The 19,192-nt window shown below is 43.9% G+C and overlaps 1 protein-coding gene across 40 annotated transcripts in view; it reads left to right on the plus strand.

Moving 5' to 3' along the window:
* LOC142364008 (uncharacterized) overlaps positions 1-19,192 on the plus strand; it is a 316,325-nt gene that overhangs the window by 91,889 nt on the left and 205,244 nt on the right. Inside the window, exon 1 of one of the 40 annotated variants that reach the window (XM_075442067.1) lies at positions 6,590-6,763. The exons of 38 other annotated variants lie outside the window; for them this stretch is intronic. The gene's annotated coding sequence lies outside the window, so the exon portion shown is untranslated. Of the gene's footprint in view, positions 1-6,589; positions 6,764-9,409; positions 9,614-19,192 lie in introns of those variants that run through there. One more of the 40 variants, XM_075442071.1, reaches the window with a different exon arrangement.

The following is a 19,192-nucleotide window of genomic DNA, read 5'->3' on the forward strand; positions in this document are numbered from 1 at the left end:
ACCTTCAGATGAAGATCTCAGGCCAGAAGCCAAGTATTCGGCTCATATTTCAAGGGTGTACTCAGCCCTGAAATTTTTTGTATTTAACAGCTCTATGGCACAGGTATGATGGGAAGTTGCAGGGAACCTGTCTTGCCCCAACCGTACCTCACCTACGAGCATAACTGTGCGTAGCATAAGGTGCACAGATCTGTACCCTTTTCTAAATAAAAACTAATCCCAAGTAAGCACTATCTTCTATTCTTGGAAGAGATGGGGATTTCCCATTTAATTTATCTGTGTTTTATTAGAACTACTGATAACTTGCTGAAAAATGGCGAAGCCATTTCTCAATAACTTGGATGATTCAAATCAAGACTGAACCTTTTTCTAAAAATGTGTCTTATCTGAACCAAGAAGATTTGGCCTGACAAGGGAATCAGACATGAAATTTTCTATGCTGTGCTATGCAGGCAGTTAGCTAGATGATCAGTTTTCCTTTTTGGCTTTCAAATCTATTAATGCTGCTTATAGCTTGAAAATACTGTGAAGCTTAATGATTCCAAGTAAGAAAAAGCAGGTGAAAAATTCAGCTACATGAAACTGTGTTGGTGTGGCCCAGCAGAGGAGGGGTTAACATGCACGGGTGGGTTTCTGCAGCCATGTGGATCTGTCCAGGGATGCAGAGGGATCAGGGCTGCCTGGAATGCAGCGCGGTGCAGTTTGCAGAACGCGGCCGGCTGCCAAACCATTTAACAGTTGGCTGTTTTTGTTGAAAAGGCAGCTTGAAAAGTTAAAACCTTCTGATTTTTTAAAATCAGCTGGAGAACATTATAGTCACGCAGAACTGAAGGCAGACAACTCATTAAAATTAGCGTTGGCCATAATTAAAACCATGCTGGGGGAAAAAGACCATGAGAAGAAACAGACTCTTGGAAAGCTCCTGACATTGCTAGATGTCTAAATGGAAGTGTAGCCTGCTAATTGATTTAAATAATTGCTAGGTATATCTACTGCATGAAGCATGTAGTACAAAGCTGTGCTGTGCGTGGCGGAACCCCAGTAATCAGGTGCTGCAAGCCTGGGAACAAATAAAGGAGCTTTGCAGAGGTGAGCAGAGAAAGCGGCTGCTGCACTGCCAGGCTCCGCTGCACCGTCCTGGGGAGAGACCTGTTCCTTTCCAAAATCTGTTACTCGTCTCTCGTTTCTCCATGTGACAACTTGGCTTCTCATGCCAGTGAGTAATGAGCATCGCTTAGGAATTTGCTTGGCAGTTTGCATCCTCCTCTAGGACTCTCCCAAAGGTTGTCGGCTACCTTTGAGTGTAGGTTTGGTCCATGCCAATGTGTGGGTTCATGCCTGGTCCATGTTTAGGACTACAAACACAGACACAGGAAAGATTTTCATGGTGGGGGGGAACTCAGCACTGAGTTCATCCTTTTGCTGTGAGTGCAGATGATGACCACTGATGATGCTGACAGATTTGAGGCCAACTTTGGGAAGAGTGGAAGGGAAAGCTGGACATTCTAGGTCTGTAACAGCTTCTGTTGTGATGGGATGGGCGTGGTGTGACCATCCTAGACTGCTTCCCATTGCTGTGTTGCTGTCTGCAACACTAGAGTTATTATTTGTCAACAAAATGTCATGAGTTTCCACTCAGCCTGCTGCTCTCACCCCTTAACCTTAAGGGTCAGTAAAACTAGGTGTCAGGGTAAGGTGTAGTCTACGAATCTTCAGCAATTCATGTGCTTGCAAGGGCTGTGGGATCTGAAGACAGTAAAGGTGGGGAATACAGGTTGTGTCTATTACAGATGGCAATGCAGATGCATGATGCCAAGTCAAAGAGCACATCTCATCTGTCTGCTCCCTGCTTCAGGTTCCTGAGGGTGGTGTAGCCATAACTACAAGGAGTACAGTTACATTAGTGTTATCAGGTACATTTGGAGCATCGTTGCTGAAACAGTGGGGCTACCAGCATTTATACCTGTGTGAGGAATTTCTCTGCTGGGCAGTGTAGTGTTTCTTTTCCATTTGTTCTGGAAAATATGCTTCGTTTTTACAGAAATTATCTCTGGAAACTTGTCTAGTAACATTTCCTTGAAATAAACATCATTATGGCTTAAACGCTGCCTCACACTGCATGCTGGCTTCAGACGAACAAGCAGCCCGAGTGAATCTCCCTCCTTATTGCACCATTAGGCCTGATTTTGTAGTGCTACTAATTTTACATCCATCGTGTCCCATTTAGGAGGAATTTTTGTTTCATAGCTATTGCGTATGGTTAGGAAGTGTCCCTTTCCACACATCATAATTCATTTTTCTGTTGGCTTCTATTGTATAACACAAGCGTGCAAAATCCCCTGCTCTTTTAGTCTCAAGAAGCCCCATTTCGTATCGCTGTGCAGTCTGGCAGTTTGTATGTGTTGTTAGGAAGATAACAAATCCCGCTTCGTGGCCTTATGTAAAACCTACTGGCTTCAATTACGCCTTGTAACTCAATGACTACCCTATTAAAATCATAATGCAATTTATATTGGCTTCTATTGCACATTGTAACATGATGATAGGCCCTTTTCACATGATGCCTTTTTGGCTTTTTTAACAAATCAAAATGTCACAGCCCACCTTTTTATATTCTAATGTAATGAACTCTTTCCACAGCTCCATCTGATGCTTATTGGCCTCTATGAGAGATCCTATTCCTAATTTAATGAGTCCCTCTTCGCATCATAACATAATTCATGCCGGCTTTTACAGCATCTCCTTGCACAGCAGTGCCAAATCGTACTGTGTCATAAAGCTAAGTGGCTTCTCATGGCCATCACACCTCCGTAACCCTGTCGCGTGCTGTAACATTCGTCTCTGCTTCTCTAACACGTCGCAAAAGCCTGACGGCTCTGCAGACCGTCTGCTTCGGACGTGAGCCCTGCCAGGCGTGCCCGGCAGACTGCTGCGGCGCGTGCTGAGCCGCTGCAGGCTCTTGGGCATGCAAAGCGTGTGTCACAGCCATGTTTTGAAGGCTATTTTAGAGAAACGCTGCCTGCCAGACTTCAAGGACTCCCTTGGTCCTCCTTGGTTATTGCACGAGTAGTGGGCTGAGGTCCTTTTTTCTCCTGGTGTATTTTCAGCACATGTAGGGTTTATCCTGAATAAACTTTCAAGAAGGCGTTTACTTCCTTCCTTAGCAAGCTATAATTTGGGGGCTAAGATTGTTTTTTCCATTCCCAAATCCGTTTGGGGCTTTTATATTGTTTGGGGGAAGGTTTTCCATAGTGGAAAACCAGAAAATTCCACTTCCAGTCTGTATTACTGGCAATTAGAGCACCCTTATCTGAAGGCAGAAGAGATGGTGACCTGATGTTCTCTCCTGGTGCTCAGTGCTGCTGATAGAAGTGCCTGCTGTCGTAGAGGTTGCTAGGGGAGCAAATACAGCATTTAACTGGCTTCTCTTGAAGTTTTTAAATGTTCTTCAAAAGAAAAAGATACACAAATATTTACTGCTTCAGGCTGGAACGTGAACTGGCATTGGTTTCAAGGTGTGCAGGTGAGTCTGCTGATTTAGGGCTTAATGCTGGTTCCCCTGAAAGTGTCTATCAGTAGGGTTCACATATCTTAGGTAGTATCAATATTGTAAAGAAGATGCTAAAAATGGGATTTATTTTCCCAAACTTCAGATGTATACGTCTTGTCTAGACTCCTTAGCCTACATTTGTAGGTGGAGGGGAGAAACTACAATGTCAGTACGTGATCCCTTGGATTTAGTATAGAAAACTCCTTGTAGCTGAGGCGAGCTGCTCCCTGAAAATGTTGTCTTTCCACTGCTGGAAAATGGGATCTGGTGACTAGTCAGATGGAGAATGCCAGTCTTGGTGAGATGACTGTTCATAAAAATATCACAGCCAGGTACTGTAAATTAAACATTTGGGATTTTTTTTATTTTTAAATCTCCATCATATCATCCGTTGTTCGAAAGTTTTCATCAACTTATAATGACTCGGCTTTTCTCCTTTTCTTACCTGTTCCCTTATAGCTTGTTTTTTCCCCCAACCTGACATGCATCCAAGATGATGCTGGTTGTTACTGAATGCTGTTTGCCAACATTTAGTAGGATCTTCCTGCGTTGGGTCCCTGACAAGAGCTGGTGAAGTGCAGTTGAGCAGCAGAAACATGCGAACGTGAGCTGTGCTGAGAAAGCAGGTGTGCTGGGAGACCACTGCAGGATTACTAATTTTGACACACGCCTGATCATTTCTGAATCCTCTTAATGAGCTGTGTATTCCCTCTCTGATTCTCCATGGTGCTATAAAAGAGTAATCCTTGGCTAGAGTTTGGCCCTTCTAAGTGAACTATTGTTATAACTCTTTATAAATCATCCATTTTGTTTAGTGCATTACAGATTATAGCTCTGATAGCAATAACTTTATAACTGAGCTCCTTTTAACACTGTCATGGGATTTAATTACCTGTAAAAATGGAGGTGATGAACTTTTGCTTTGCACAAGACAACCTGTTCTAATTGCTCCTCCACCTTTGGTAAAAGAATAACTCACATGTCAAATCATTTTAACAGAGATATGAGCTTCTAATAGCACTGCTGCTGCCCTTCTTCAGGTCTGAAGCCGGGATAGCTCAAGCCCTGGTTCTTTTCTGTGGGCTGGGTTCATCAGCCAGATCATATTGACATTTCCTAACGATGACCTGATCTGCACATGAGATAAATTTTGGCCAGGTGGGAGGGAAGATCATGGTACAAGGTCGAGTATGACATGAGATCCATGGAAGGTGGTGGGGACACAGGACTCAAGGTCCTGTAAAGCCAAGCTTTGCTATTTTATCAACGCACAGACTTTCAGCGTAGCTGAGGTTGTCAGGCGGGCTGGACAAGGGGTCCCCCAGTAGTTCTACCTGTCCAGGCTGGGTCATCTGGAGCCTGTGGCTCTCAAGTGTGCCCTGTCAGATCCTGGGTTAGCTGGGGATGGAGACTCCACAGCTGCTCCAGGCAGACTTGCCAGAGTTTGGCCATGTTGCAATAAAACCAAGGTTTTTCTTACCTTTAAGTGGGTTTCTTGGGTTTCAGTTTGTGCCTGTTGCCTGTATGTACCACCCATTACTGTTGGAAAGACCGTTGTGTTCCCTTGACCTTAGCTTTGAATGAAAGCTTCTGTGGTCACTGAATGCAAAGCACTGGCAGCGTTCATTTTCAGTGGCGCGTGGATCTTCCGTGTGGTAACTTGTGTAGCTGGGGTCGGTGCAGCAGTGTTGTGCGAGCGTGTCGGTACGGGTAATTGGTGAAGTGTCGTGTGGACGGGGCTGTAATATGGAAAAGGATGTCACTGCTAAGTACTGCTGTTCCTGTCAAGTGTGTTGGTAATGTGATCATAAATTGGAAAGCATCATTATTTTAACATTTAGGGTTTTTGAGAGACTTTATAGACTTACAGCAGCAGAGCTTGGTGCTCAAGGTAATTGTATCTTTATTATCGGTGCCTGACAAATGCAGTAGTTGTAGCATGTCCTTATTTATCTGAGTTATCTATTACCACAGATTGGCTTACTAGTTCTGTAAAAATAAAATTACGCACTATATGAAAACAAGGACAGATAGTCTGAATAAATAGATGTAGAATCTGAAATCATAATTCTCTTGATAATTTTATAGATTCTGGTATTGGAGTTGAAATAGTAAAAACAAAAAATAAAAAAAAAAGTTTCGTGGTTGAATATCTTTCTAGGAAGTGAATATTGGCCCCTTGTATGTCCTGGTGAGTGGTACTGTTATAACAATCTTGCCTGACATGTCCTGTCCCCCAGCTAAGGAGGCCTGGATGTGACAGCTTCAGTGCCCATCCCTAGAATGCATGAGGCAGGTGCTGCAGGGCAATGTAAGATACTCCTCTCCAGCTCTTCTGTTGTTGTAGATGGTCAGTGTTTTGGCTCTCAGTCTGGGCTAGCTTGCCTGAAGTAATTAAGAATAACACTCACTTGGAGTGAGTGAAGTGATTATTTAATATTTTCTAAATATTTTTGAGTCATATATTAGATAGCCCTCAAGTTTTTGGGCAGGTATGCAGAAAAGATGATGCTAATCTTCACCTGGATGGAAATGCTCAGCTGGTCGGTTTGTGAGGCTGCGGCACTTCCGAAGTGCAAACTGAATTACGGCGTGCGGTCAGGGAACAAGCAAGCTGGCTTCTGCAGCCAGCCTGTCTCCCCACAACCCGCTCCAGCGACTCGCGCTCCCAGCTGCCGTCTCCCCTTTCAAGTCTTGTGTTACGGGTTGCAGCCATGGGCTCTGGTCACACCTGCTCTAGTGCCACTGTGGGCAAGACAGCTGGATCCCACGTCCTCGGGCGGGAGCAGAGGCAGGTCCAAGAGTACAGATAGATCCAGAGCATGGTGGTCTTAGAAGCAGGCACTGCAGGATTTGATGGTTTTTATTCCTAAGTCCTTATCATACTAGTGCATCGTTTTACAAGTCGGAGAACTCCGTGCTTGGTTGATAAGTCTAGACAATTTATTTATTAAACTCTGCTGGCTGCTTCGATGCTGAGCTGGTTTGTGTATTCAGTCCTGTTACAAAACGGTGTTGGCGGTGAGCAGATCCCTTCGAGTGACTGCCAGGCTGTCTGCCGGCGTGGGCACTGCCGCTGCAGGGCCGGGCAGCCGTCCCTCCAGGCAGCAGCGTCACCCCTTCGGAGCAGATGGGAAGCGGTCCCTGCAGGGAGAGAGCTTGCAGCTACGGGGACAGCGGGGAGTGAAGATCTCAACCCACCAGTGCAGTCGTGTAAGTGATAGTGTGAGACATTTTGTTGATCTGCTGGATTTTAGGTTGAATGTGTGTGTTAAGCTTTGCCCATGATGGAGGATCTTGCTATATGTTTATTTACGTGCATTATCCAAGGCAAGGCTGGTACCAATGTCTCCCATAAGGCTGATGCACCCTTTCCTTGCGGCTCTCTTCACCGTGTCAGCCTGTCTCCCTCACAGATCATTATGCTGAGAAAAGCAGTGTTTTGCATAAGCAGAACGATCTCTCCTGCTGGCAGCAGAGTACATGAGCTCATGCACCTCACAGAAGTGAAGCACAACTGAAGCAAGAGCACAAGAAATAACACCACGGCTCTTTTCATCTGTAGCAGGTGGTGCAGAGAGCGCCTCATTCCTGCTGCTTGTCTGGCAAAGTAGGTTTTGTCTCCCACTCCTGCCCAGAGGAAGGGAAAATGAAGACATCTTTGAAATTCCCTTTATGTTCTTTCCTGAGACGAGCTTTTTTCCCCTGCTGAAGGAATCAGACTTCAGTATTACTCACTGGGTGTGCCAAAAAAGCCACCTGCTTGTGTGCAGCCCGGTAACTCCCTTGCATAAACATCTGATATCCTCTGCTGAGCTGTGCTGTGCTCACAGGGCCGTGGTCCTCACGCCTTCTGCTCACCTGTCCCCTGCCAACTTCTCCCCACAGCACAGCGGGAGGGAGGAACGGGCACGCTGGGGTCCCGGAGAGCACTGGTGCTCAACAAATTTTGCCTAAACCATTTAGAAAAGATGGTGGAAATAAAAAAATAGAATTAACTGCTGGGTGGTGTGTTGCTGTCTGGGAGTGTCATCGTTAAAGTGGAGGTTTCTGGAGCATTTAGAGATTATGTTGCGATGGTGGTTTTTTGTCAGATGTGATGGCCTGGAGCTGGTGGATTATGAGAATACAGAATGGTGGCTTGATGCGGTTGTCGTCTTTACACAGTTTGCATTGCATTTATGTATAACTTCTCAGTATGTTATGCTTATTACCTTTATTTAGTACGTCAGGCTTTGCTAGGACGGTGATCTTGGAAGCAGCAGGTAAAGATATGCAGGGCAGTTTGGATTTCCTGCACTGGAAGGACATTGTGTAACCTGTTCAAGGCAGAGAAAGATGGCTGTTTCAAGTTTCAGCTATGGTAGGAAGTTTGATATGAAAGCAGGTGAATTGAACTTCAAAAGCTTCCAATCAGATAAAATGAGGAATGTATTAAGTGAAGTAGACTGGCACTGTTTATTACAAAATGGCCTATGAAGGAAAATTGGCTAAACTTTAAAGAGGTGCTGGAGTTGGCTCGGGGGGAGTGAATATATCTTTACATAAAACTAAACATAAAATTTTAAAACCAATGTGGATGAGTGATAAGTTGTTAAAGTTAATTGTGAGTGAAAATAGAGCTCTAAAGCGTACAGGGAGTACTGGAGTATGGGGTTGTCAGAGGGATTTATGAAGACAAAGCTGCTATACAAATGGAGGATTTGAAGGGCAAAATGGAGAGTAAATAGTTAAGGCCATTAAGCTAAAGAGTACTCTGGTGAAGAAAGAGGTGAAGTGAGCCAGAGGGACTGCTCTTGGGATACTTACTCTTTGTTCAGACAGAAAAACCCAAATGCCCCCCAAGGATTTAGTTCCGTTTAGTGCTGTACCATTAAATGGTGCAGCTCTTACAAGGAATTGTAAAACGCCTGTATTTGATTACCTATGATGCCTATTGTTATTACTAGTAATTAATATCAATTGTTATATAATAATGTCTATATAACTACTACAAGGTAATGTGTGTGATTATATATTGTGTGCTGTAACTATATAGTAATGTATATTGAGACGTAGGTTAATACAGTGCATATAGTGTGGGATCTATGTACTTATCTAGAGTATAAACAGGCTACGTGTGAAATATGTCCTGCAGGAGATTGTTACCGATTCATCATTTTATGTAGTAGTGTGCATCATGTAATACACCACTATGATAATATTATTTATACATAGTAGTGACAGTAGCAACAGCTGCTGCCCGCTGATACCTGCGGGCTGTCTATAAATACCTGTTGGGAGACAGTTGCAGTCACGCAGGCGTTGTGATTTTGGAACTTACTTTGCTACGAGCTTAACTCTTACTCACTCTCGTGTGCGTGCGGTGAAGAAGACGCAGTTAAATAGCGGCAGTGCTCTCTGCGTCGTGACGCTCGGTGGGGCTGTAGGCGGCAGAGGTCGGTGCCTGGTGCCACACAGTGCTGCGGGGGCTTGGAGCCCCCTCCCCGGGACACACCGGGCTGCCAGCTGGCACGCTGCGGGGCTCGGAGACTGGGAATACTGGGCTGTGCCTGGGGACCCTGCTGCGTCCTGCCTGCTCCCACAGTGCTGTGGCTTGAAGTTCTCTCCGGAAGGGTCTGAATTTTGATGGTTTCAAAGAAAGGTGGGGCGTGCAGACAGCAGGTAGTGCAGCTTTAACTCCGAGTTACCTTGGCCAGCGTGGTAGCGTGGGGTGGTTTTGTGGAGTGAGGGAACGCACGCACCCTTCCAGGCTCTCCGGAGCAGCACGGCTGTCTTCAGGTGCATGAAAATAGATTACCCTCTGCAGCTGCAGCCTCTGGTGATGGACCAATTTTATGTTAACATCTAGTAATACAACTGATAAAAGCAAAGAAGAATCTATCAAGAAAAAAAAACCCCACCTAAGAATAAAGAAGCAGCATGGATGGACTCAGACATGGTAACACTGGATTTCAAACAGAAACGTAATGCAAGTATGGGAGCAGTGGAAGCAATCACTGAGCCCTTTTCGTCGAAAAGGGTTACTCTAGGAGGCCTTTCTTGAATTATACGGTATTTCAGGTATGGTCTTACTCCTGTGCTTTCTGGTGGCATGAATATTTCTGTCTCTGTGGAAAATAGTTCTGCTGATGTCTCACGTGTACCCTCCTTCATCTGCATTGTTTTGGCAGCGCTCAGTCATCACCGATTACAGCATCTCAATCTGTTTCTTCCTAAATCTTGTCTTTATTAGTGGTAAGTGTGTTTATTTGCCCAAATTTAGCTCGCCTTTTAGTCAGGTTGGCAGTAAGACTGCTCTGGACAGGAAGAAGCTATTTTTCTAGTTTGCTGCAACTCAGCAGGATTTATTATTTAAAAACCTAAGATTATATTTAAGATAACTGAAGCTATTAAGACTGGAGATATTGAAAGCTTGTTCACAGTCATATTTGTGTGTTGCTTTGGTCCCTCTTCCTCCATCTTCTGGTCTCCTGGACTAAACTTCAAGTGGCACCTGCGTAATTCAGCAGATTTGCTGTATTCAGTTGTGTTAGTGGTAAATCCATGTATGAGGGATCTCAGTTGGACCAATGTGATACTTAGAAATACTTCAGTGTCTCTTTAATAAAAAAGTTGAAGGACACCATGTCAGGAAAGGAGTATTTGCTGATTGGATTTATGAAATGCATCTGAAGTTTGGATTATTTGTTCTTTTTTGCTATTGACCTGTGCTGCTGATTTTGGCAGTCTGAAGAATGCAAACAACATTAAAAAACCCGGTACGGATGGTAAGGAACTGGCAGTCATCTCCCTCTGGAAGAAATTTGCTTCAAATGTTTATTTGTAGCAATAGTCATTGGCATTACTGGTCTGCTGTGTTATGTCAAGTCAGAGAGCTTTGTGCATTTATTTTATAGGGATTTTCCTCATTGCTCAGTGCTTTTCCATCTTGTGCTAGAAATGTGTCCCTTGATAAAATGATTCCAATTCATTAGTCAATATTTGCCTTTCCTCATTACTGTTCCATTTAAGACTCGCTTTGTTGGACTCTTATGTTGTACTTAGAGCAATGTGGGGTTTTTTGATCTGAGGAGACAGTGCAGCTAGTGACCAGAGAACATATCGAGCTGTACAGCTCTTTCCCATACCCACTGATACAGGCACCAAAATTGCACTGAAATATTAATAGGCATTGAGTGCCTTGTTCTCATAATTCTTTGAAAAACCGTAACCCTGTGCCTTTGGGGGGTCTGATACCAGCCTTCCTGGTAAGCCAAATCCGAATGCTTTTACACATTATTCTGTAGTGCAGTTGACCCAGTATTTTATGACTGCTGCTGCTTTTGCTGTCTTCCCCCTTGGTCCTCACCTGCTTGCAGCTGCACCATCCATGTCATCTTTAACCAGATGACGATAAACACCCGTCTATGTCTTTGAAGATCTGGGCCTAATTATTTTCTGTATTTTTTTTCCCTCCAGAAATGCTTTCTTCTGCTTATTAATGGTGTACTCACATGCTTCCTTTTCTATGTGGGTGTTTGCTGTGCTTTGCCAGCTTTGTTGTTTGGTAGCCAATACAGCCGACGGGGTGTTCCTGTCAAACTCTTTGCCTTATGTCTGAAGAAGAATGGGAGTGGCACAACCCTGACAGCTGAACACCTTCATTTTATGTCCAGACATCCCCTTCATGTCAAGGAGGCTGAGGATGTGGGCAAGAGGAAGGCTTCTGCTGGACTGGTGTGTGGCCAGGTAGTTCTGCTGTGCCTTGGTGGCACGGCGGTGCCGACCACAGAGCAGGACCCCGAACCAGGGTCTGCAGCTGCTGGCTGTAGAGGGTGGACTTGCCTAATACAGTACTATTAAATGTAATAATGCCCCAACGCGAGCAGATGATATGCTTTTCTCTCCATGCCAAATACATCATCAATAGATGTCTCCTGCCAGGTTTTTTTTTGTAAGGAATGCATAGCTTTTTAATGTATAGGAAGGAATGCATAGCTTTTTAAAGTCAGGCATAGCATTTAAAGTGAATTAGGGTTATTATTTATTTTTAGGGTAAGTACAGAGTATGTAATTGATTCAGTCATTACCTCTTTGCTTTATGAAGTGTCTCTTCCATGAAAAAATCCAGCACACGTGAGCCGAACAACAGCAGCTCCATATAAAAACACTGGTGCCAATAATCCAAAGAAGGATCACAATTTACTTTCATTTTGATGTTTAAACAATAATTTGCTCTAATTTTCTTTGTAAAGTTTTGAAATGTATTGCCAGTTTCTGACCTTTGAGGTTTGAGCTGGGTGAATAGGTTTGGGTTGGCTAACCCAGTCCTGTGGTGGGTGCTAGCACAGGGGATGTTGGAGGTGGCGTGGTCGAGCCTTCGTCGTCAGGCACTGCTGTAGGGCAGGGGTAACCCAATGATGAATGAAAGCAGCTTCAGGAGATCCAGTGGTAGGATAATTTTATGGAACACTGGGAGGATGTAGGTCATAAAATGAACCATCTTCCCATCTCAACTCGCAGATTCTTTCTTAGAGTCATTAGAGCATGGAATCACTAACTTTGCATAGCAGTTAATAATTTTTAAGCTGTTGCCATGGGATACCACACTTCGTCTATGCGCTGCAGATACACAGATCTGCAGAATGCTTTGGCTAAATTTCTGCGGCATTGCAAAGATGAAGAAAATTGAACAGACATCTTAAGTGAGGTTGCAGGAGGAGGTAAAGATGCTAAATCAACAGGAAGAAAATATTTCTTTAATAGCACTTTTTTCAATAAATGTGCATAGAAATGAACTAGAATGTCATTGTATTATTTCACTGCCTTTTTTCCTACTATTAAATGATAGTTTGTTAGCCTTTATTACTTCTGCTGTGTATTTTATAACTATTTCAGAATCACAAATCCTTTCTGATGTGACTCATTACAGTAAATATTGTACAAATAAACAGTGAGAGATGCTTAACAGTGTAGAATTTGTGACAGAGGTTTTGTGCTCTAAAAAACATGGGAGGAGTTCTAAAAATTCCATGCTTTCATGAGACAGAAATGATAAAACAGAGGGGCCAGTATTTATTCCTCTTCACCCACCAGCTTTGCCCTCCAGCTGGAGCTTTGGCCGAGCTCATTTCCCCAGCTGCACAGGAACAGCTCAGAAGTGCTTAGTTGGTATCCTCAGATGGAAAAGATGTTGATAAGTGACAGAGGAAAAATCCCTTTAAAAAAGAGTTTTAAATAGGGAGCAGTGGTCATCACTTGTCTCTTTAGATGCCGAAATCTGTCGTGGTTTATAGTCTGTGTGCTGGCATTTCGCACTTTGTCCTGTTTCTTGTAGTTACGACAGTAGCGAGATCTGACATTCTTAATTTTACTCAGAAACATGTTCTTGGGCTTTAAACAGCATCATTGAAATACTGTCATTATGGCTTTTAGTCTAGGAGGGAGCTGAAGAATGTTTCTGAGAGCTCAAACCTGCTTTAAATCATAGGAGCAGTAATGCCTAGGCAAATATCATTACAGCTAGCTAAATGGTGATGAAAACAGATCCTGGCGGTTTTTTGCACCTTTTGGAGCGTGGTGGTAAATCTGGAATAAATTCACTGTCAGTTACTCTGGTTTACACCAGTTTAGCAGCACAGAATCTGACATGTTTAGTAGATTCTTGGATTTTAAGAGCAGCAGTAGTTTCAGCAGCTAATCCCATTTTCTATGGAAATGAAGCCGCAATCTTTCAGGTGTTAATGCACCAGTTCTGCAAAGATACAGTGAAATGCTTTGCAGTCTCACTTTGCACTTTACTGTCCAGTAACTACGTTGTGGGTGCTGATAATTCACTGTAAAGAAACTCCCGAGCACGTGGTGTTAGCAAGCAGCAGCTGGCATAGCAAGCACTGCCCGTCCTGGTGAAAGCATCTGCTGGGCTTTGCGTGTTTATTGTAAAGGTAGCTGGGCAAAAGGCTGGTGGCTCAGAACAGCCTTGGTGGGAGGTATTACTCAGATCCGTGTGAACCCTCAAGAAAGTTCAGTACAGTTTCTAAGCTGTGGTTTTGGCCAGGTCTTACTTTCTCTGTGTCAGTCGGTTCCTTTGTTTAGACCATGGTTGATTTAAACATTACTTTTATGTGTGGATCCATTGACTTTTTTTTTTTAATCTTTCAGTTAGAAGTAATTTTGAGGGAGATGATTTAAATAAGGACTGATTTGTCCTGGCTGGGCTTCCTGCGGCTGAGAAACCCATTCTTTGCCACTGAAGTACGGGCTTTCTGTCTGCTTGCTCTTTGCAGCCAACCAGGATACTGAGCATCTTGGAACACGCAAAGCATTTGCTTCCCTCCTTAGGGACACCTGGTATATTTTATGACAAAGGCTTTATACCAGCTTTAGCTGTCTTAGTTCACAGACCCTGTTTCTTCAAAGTATTTCAGGAATTTGGCTGGGATAAGAAAGAGAACTCCAGTGTCTCCTTAAGATTAAGCAAATGAATGAATTTAATCATGAGAGTACGCAGGCTTATTCATTCTTAAGTTCTGTGCACATTTGTTGGTGTAGATTTTCTGGTCTTTTTATGAAAGGTGGAGAAACCCTGTGACTTGGGGAGGGAGGGGAAGGAATATTTTTGGGAAAACTTCTGGAAAAATGCTGTACTGTATAAGAAGATAAAACAACATGTTATGGTAAGCAAATGCCTCCAGTGTAGAGAGTGCTCCTTTGGTTGGAGATGTGGCCTTGGAACAGGGATCCCAGATCTGCTTTTTTCTTTCCACCACCACTTACACCTGTTGCTTTGGGAGAACTTCTGGACCTCTGAGGCAATTTGCTCTTCCCTACAAACTGCTTTACTCCATAAACGACTTGCGTTGTAATTATTCATTGAGGATACACTGTTCCAGGAGTTTAACCATGTTTCAGGTACTGCGAGGGCTTCCTAAGTGTTGGAAAGCTGTGTGAAGTCTTCCATGCCTAAGTCTTCCCACATTGAGAACTCTGTTGGGGCATGTTTTTAGGATACTGGCATAGAGAGCCAAGGGCCGATTACATGATTTAGGCAAAGCAAAAAAGACATGATGTGGGCATTGAGCTGTAAGAGTCTGTTTGGTGTATGTGCCTTGAAAAGCTTGCAGGTGTTTCCTTATAGAGCAGGTCAGCTTAAAACAGAGAACGGGCGAAGGGGGTCACAGCAAGCAGCAGGTACTCTGTGGCATGCAAAAATAAAAAGATATACGGAAATGGAGAAGGCAGTTATCTTGCTCCCTCCAAAGCATATGTGGCCCCTTAAACCTTTTTTCAAAGCTTTTAGCAGCAGAAATGGGGGTAAACTGTTCTCTCGACACATGCGACTCGGTGTTGGGACTGCTGCGGGTTGCTCGGATGTGTGAGAGAATCGATACACGCGTTTGAGGGAGCAAAGCTACTGGAAAGGAACGAGTTGTTCGTTAAAAACTAGCCTGTGCTGAATAAATGTAATAGCTGTCTTTAGTGTAATTAATGACTCATTTAGCACATAAAGGGAATTGAATAGATATTATATTCTTGGCACTTAGCAAAGAGTTGATTTCCTGCCATATGAAAATCTATTACAAAACCTGGATGTATAGCAAGCAGATAGAGATTCCGTGGCATGGATTCTCTCTTGGCTGAGATGCGGGGAAGAGAGGAATCACTAATGTGGAGACCTCCGAGTGTGAAATCCTGTAGAGCGGTTTACGGCAGATGTTAGTGCTGGGGTCCAATTTGTTGCACGTTTTATATACGAACATTTTTGTAGTTCTGCTTTTGACCCTAAACAAGACTTTGCGAGGTCAGCCTTGCAGAGTGTGTGACGGAAATGTTGCTGTGTTTAAAAATCCCAGTGAAAAACACTGAATAACTGTGTCATGGATGTTTCCTACAGTGTTTGCAAACCAACTGTTTCGGCACTGACCTTGTGTTTGAAACTTAAAGTGACATTCAGGTGGAAACAATCATGAATGTGCCAAGAGTGTCACTGACACAGAGGACTATGAAAGAGTAGCCCAGTGTTAGCGGAAATAAGGAAGAGTATTATTTTTTTCTTTCCCTCAGGAACCTCAAGAACTATTGATAAACACAAATATAATATATAAATAAATGAAGGTAATAGATTTAATCAGAGTAACAGTTGGAAACAGTAACTTGAGGCATGCAAGTTCTTTTCTAGATCAGAAAGCTTCAAAATTGTGTGTGAGTTGAGAGCAGTTGCTCTGACATCCATTTCACTGAGCAGTTCAGGGTATCGAGAGGACCTGTTGTTAGTGTCTGGAGCAGAGGGAGGGGGTTGGAAGGGAAGAGGAAACAGTTGTTAGAACGTGTAAAAAAGAGACAGGAGTGAATTATTGTTTGACAAGGCTGTGTGTCATCTCATTGCTGTTCTTGTCCCATAGAGCCCAGCTGACACTCTGGGGTAGCTGCCTTCTGCTGCCTCCTGCTTGTCACGTCAAAAAGCGAGTGGTGTAAAAAGCGGTGGGAATTTAGTGGAATTAGTACTTACTGTGAATGTCCAAATACACGCGAAGAGTAGGACAGTCATGTTATTTCTGCTTCAGAGACACTTTCAAAATCGTGTAAACAGAAAGGTGAAATGAAACCCAACTTCAGAGGATTTTTCAGTGTGTGGCTTTCTCCACGTGGGTATTTGGGAGGTCTTCTGACAGTGAATGGGTGATACAACCCAACCCCAAGAGCGTATCCAGCTTGGAAATGCACGTTGTCTTCGCTTGGCCAACTGGTTTGGCTCATTTCACAGAATCATAGAACGTTCGGGGTTGGAAGGGACCTCTGCAGGTCGTCTAGTCCAACCCCCCTGCCGAAGCAGGGTCACCCACAGCAGGCTGCAGAGGACCTTGTCCAGGCGGGTCTTGAATATCTCCAGAGAAGGAGACTCCACAGCCTCCCTGGGCAGCCTGTTCCAGTGCTCCGTCACCCTCAGAGGGAAGAAGTTCTTCCTCGTGTTCAGGTGGAACTTCCTGTGCCTCAGTTTGTGCCCGTTGCCCCTTGTCCTGTCGCTGGGCACCACTGAAAAGAGCCTGGCCCCATCCTCCTGGCACCCACCCTTAAGATATTTATAAGCATTTCTAAGGTCCCCTCTCGACCTTCTCTGATTCGGGCTGAACAAGCCCAGCTCCCTCAGCCTTTCCTTGTAGGAGAGATGCTCCAGTCCCCTCATCATTTTTGTAGCCCTCACTACACTGAGTTGTCTGGACTTTTGGCCTTGCAGACACAGCTGGGTGCTGCTAGCCGGGAGCAGGGTTCCCTTGTTGCTGTGGTGGCTTCTGCTGTGGCCGTTCCGTGGTGCGGCAGTGCCCGAGCTAAATCTGGTTTGGTGCGGGTGGTGGGGCAGCACTTGGCTGTCTGTCCATGGAGCATTAGCCTGGCAGCAGGTAGTCAGCCAAGGGAAAGGGGAGTTGGTGATTGCACTGACTGGTATTACTTCAGAGGGTATAGGATAATAGTATTTTTTTTAAATTAAGCTTTTAATGGCTGTAGAAGTCATTTTATTCTCACATCCCACCCTGTAGAAATCTGCCGTTATCTTTGAAAGCCTGTACCGAGACTAGAGATTTGCTTAGATTTCACTTTATTATTGCTGTCCAAAGGAACCATTAGACAGCTTCAAGAATATTAAAAAAAAAAAAAAAAAGAAAGCATTAAACCAGTGCTAGATTGAAGTAGGGAAGTGTTACTGCATGTAAAATAGCACCCCAAACTCCTGATATTTTACAGCCAGTGCAAGCAGACTTTCCCATCTGCTGAAGAAGTGGGCTTAGAAAAACAGCAAACAAATCCCCTCTGCAGTAAATGGTTATATAGCTGGAGAGAGGGGCTGGCCCCTGGGGATTTAGTGATGCAGCTTTAGCCCAGCTGCTGCTGTTTAGCTGAGAGGGCACCTTGTTAAACACAGATGGGACCAACCCCACTGCAGAGGATGAACTATGCCGTAGGTGAGATGTCCTAAACTTTCTGTGGGTTCTGAGGGTGGGTGAAGGTGTAAATAGTAGCTATGCAGTCACCAGAATGGAGAAGGGAACTGTTCCTTTGACTGCAGTAGACCTGATTGAAAAATCAAGTGAGTTAGCATAGTCATGAAGTGTGTGTGTCTTGTAGTCTTCTGCTCTGTAGCGTTTGCTGAAACACCGGTGCACAGGAGCTGTGATGCTCTGTTGTGGCAAGGTGCTGGAGCCTGGCATGGAGGAGTAAAGAAGCGAATTTTTTTGGACCTCCCTTTGACACTTGCTTATTTGCTCAGCTGTGAACAGTCTCCGATTTATGTGTTTGTGAAAGGTACCCAAGGAAGTGTTGTGTAAGCCACGGCTATGGGTGTCTTTCTCCTCCTCCCGCTGTGTCCAGCACGTGGTCGCCCAGCCGTGAGCCAGCGCAATGGCAAAAGTGAACAAACACAACTTCCATCATGTTATTTACACTGGCTGTGCAGCGTTGCTCTAAGGTCACTTTGGATCTCAGTGCAGTATTCTTGAAAATGAAGTCTGAACAATTCAGCTAATAGATTTTTTGATTGCATTTTAACCTCTTTTTCTGTGATGACTTGGAAGAGTGGAGAGATTCTTGACTGCTTTCATTACTGATAGAAAATGTCAGTGAGTCATTCTTGAATAGGTCGTGATAGGTTCTTCACGTGGTTAGCAGATAGCCTTTTTTGCTTATATTTGCGAGCCATGTGAATGCAGAGAGAAGCATATTGCTGGAAGCAAAATGGTTTATCATAGAATCATAGATTGGTAAGGGTTGGAAGGGACCTTAAAGATCACCTAAGTTCCAACCCCCCTGCCATGAGCAGGGACGTTTAGAAATTTTTTATGTGGTTTCCTTTCGGAGTGATTTTTCTCCTGTTGTTATTTTTTTTCTACTTCAAACAAAAGCAACTTGCGCTTAAAAAAAAAAAATTAATGCCAGACACCATGTTTAATTTTTAAAATGAACGCATTAAACTTAGCTTTGATTGCATTCTGGTGACTCAGGAGACGCCGACTGGCAATGGCTTTCAGCAGTGTCTGAGCTAGGCTGAATTGGTCTTGGTGCTGTTAATACATCAGTATTTCTTTTCCAGGTCTGTGAATCAACCACTCCCCTGCTATTCATTCTTTCTGGTTGCTGGAGGCGAGGGACGCTAAATCAGACTCTGATTTGTAAGGTCAGGCCTGGTGCTTTTCAGTAATTCAGGATCTTCTTGCTTTTAATTCAAAGAAGAGGGGATAACCGATCATTCTGTGGTATTTGTCTTCCTTTTGCTTTGCGTAAAGCCAAGGGTTAAAGACTGAGGTGCCTCCGGGTTGGGGTGGCATCCCAGAGCTTCCCACACAGCTTAAGTTTCTTGTTATGTAACAGGAAATTCTAAAATATGGTAAAAAATTCACTTTCTAACATTTTGGCATATAAATGAAAATCAGTGTGCTTCCAATTCAGGCAGTATGGTCTCACATATGTTTTTTGTCTCATATTGAAAGAATTTGCACAAATTTGTCTACATACTTACTCCACCCATAGTTTGCATATTGTCTTCGTCTTTGTGGTAGGGTTTGCCTATGAAGTTAGGAAGACAAAATAAATTTAAGTTGCAGATGCAAAGACAGCTTAGAGGCTCGGTAGAGTGCAGGTCAGCTAGAGTTTTCTTTTGGGGTTATCGTG

The sequence above is a fragment of the Opisthocomus hoazin genome, chromosome 23 (assembly GCF_030867145.1).
Source record: "Opisthocomus hoazin isolate bOpiHoa1 chromosome 23, bOpiHoa1.hap1, whole genome shotgun sequence".
NCBI lineage: Eukaryota > Metazoa > Chordata > Aves > Opisthocomiformes > Opisthocomidae > Opisthocomus > Opisthocomus hoazin.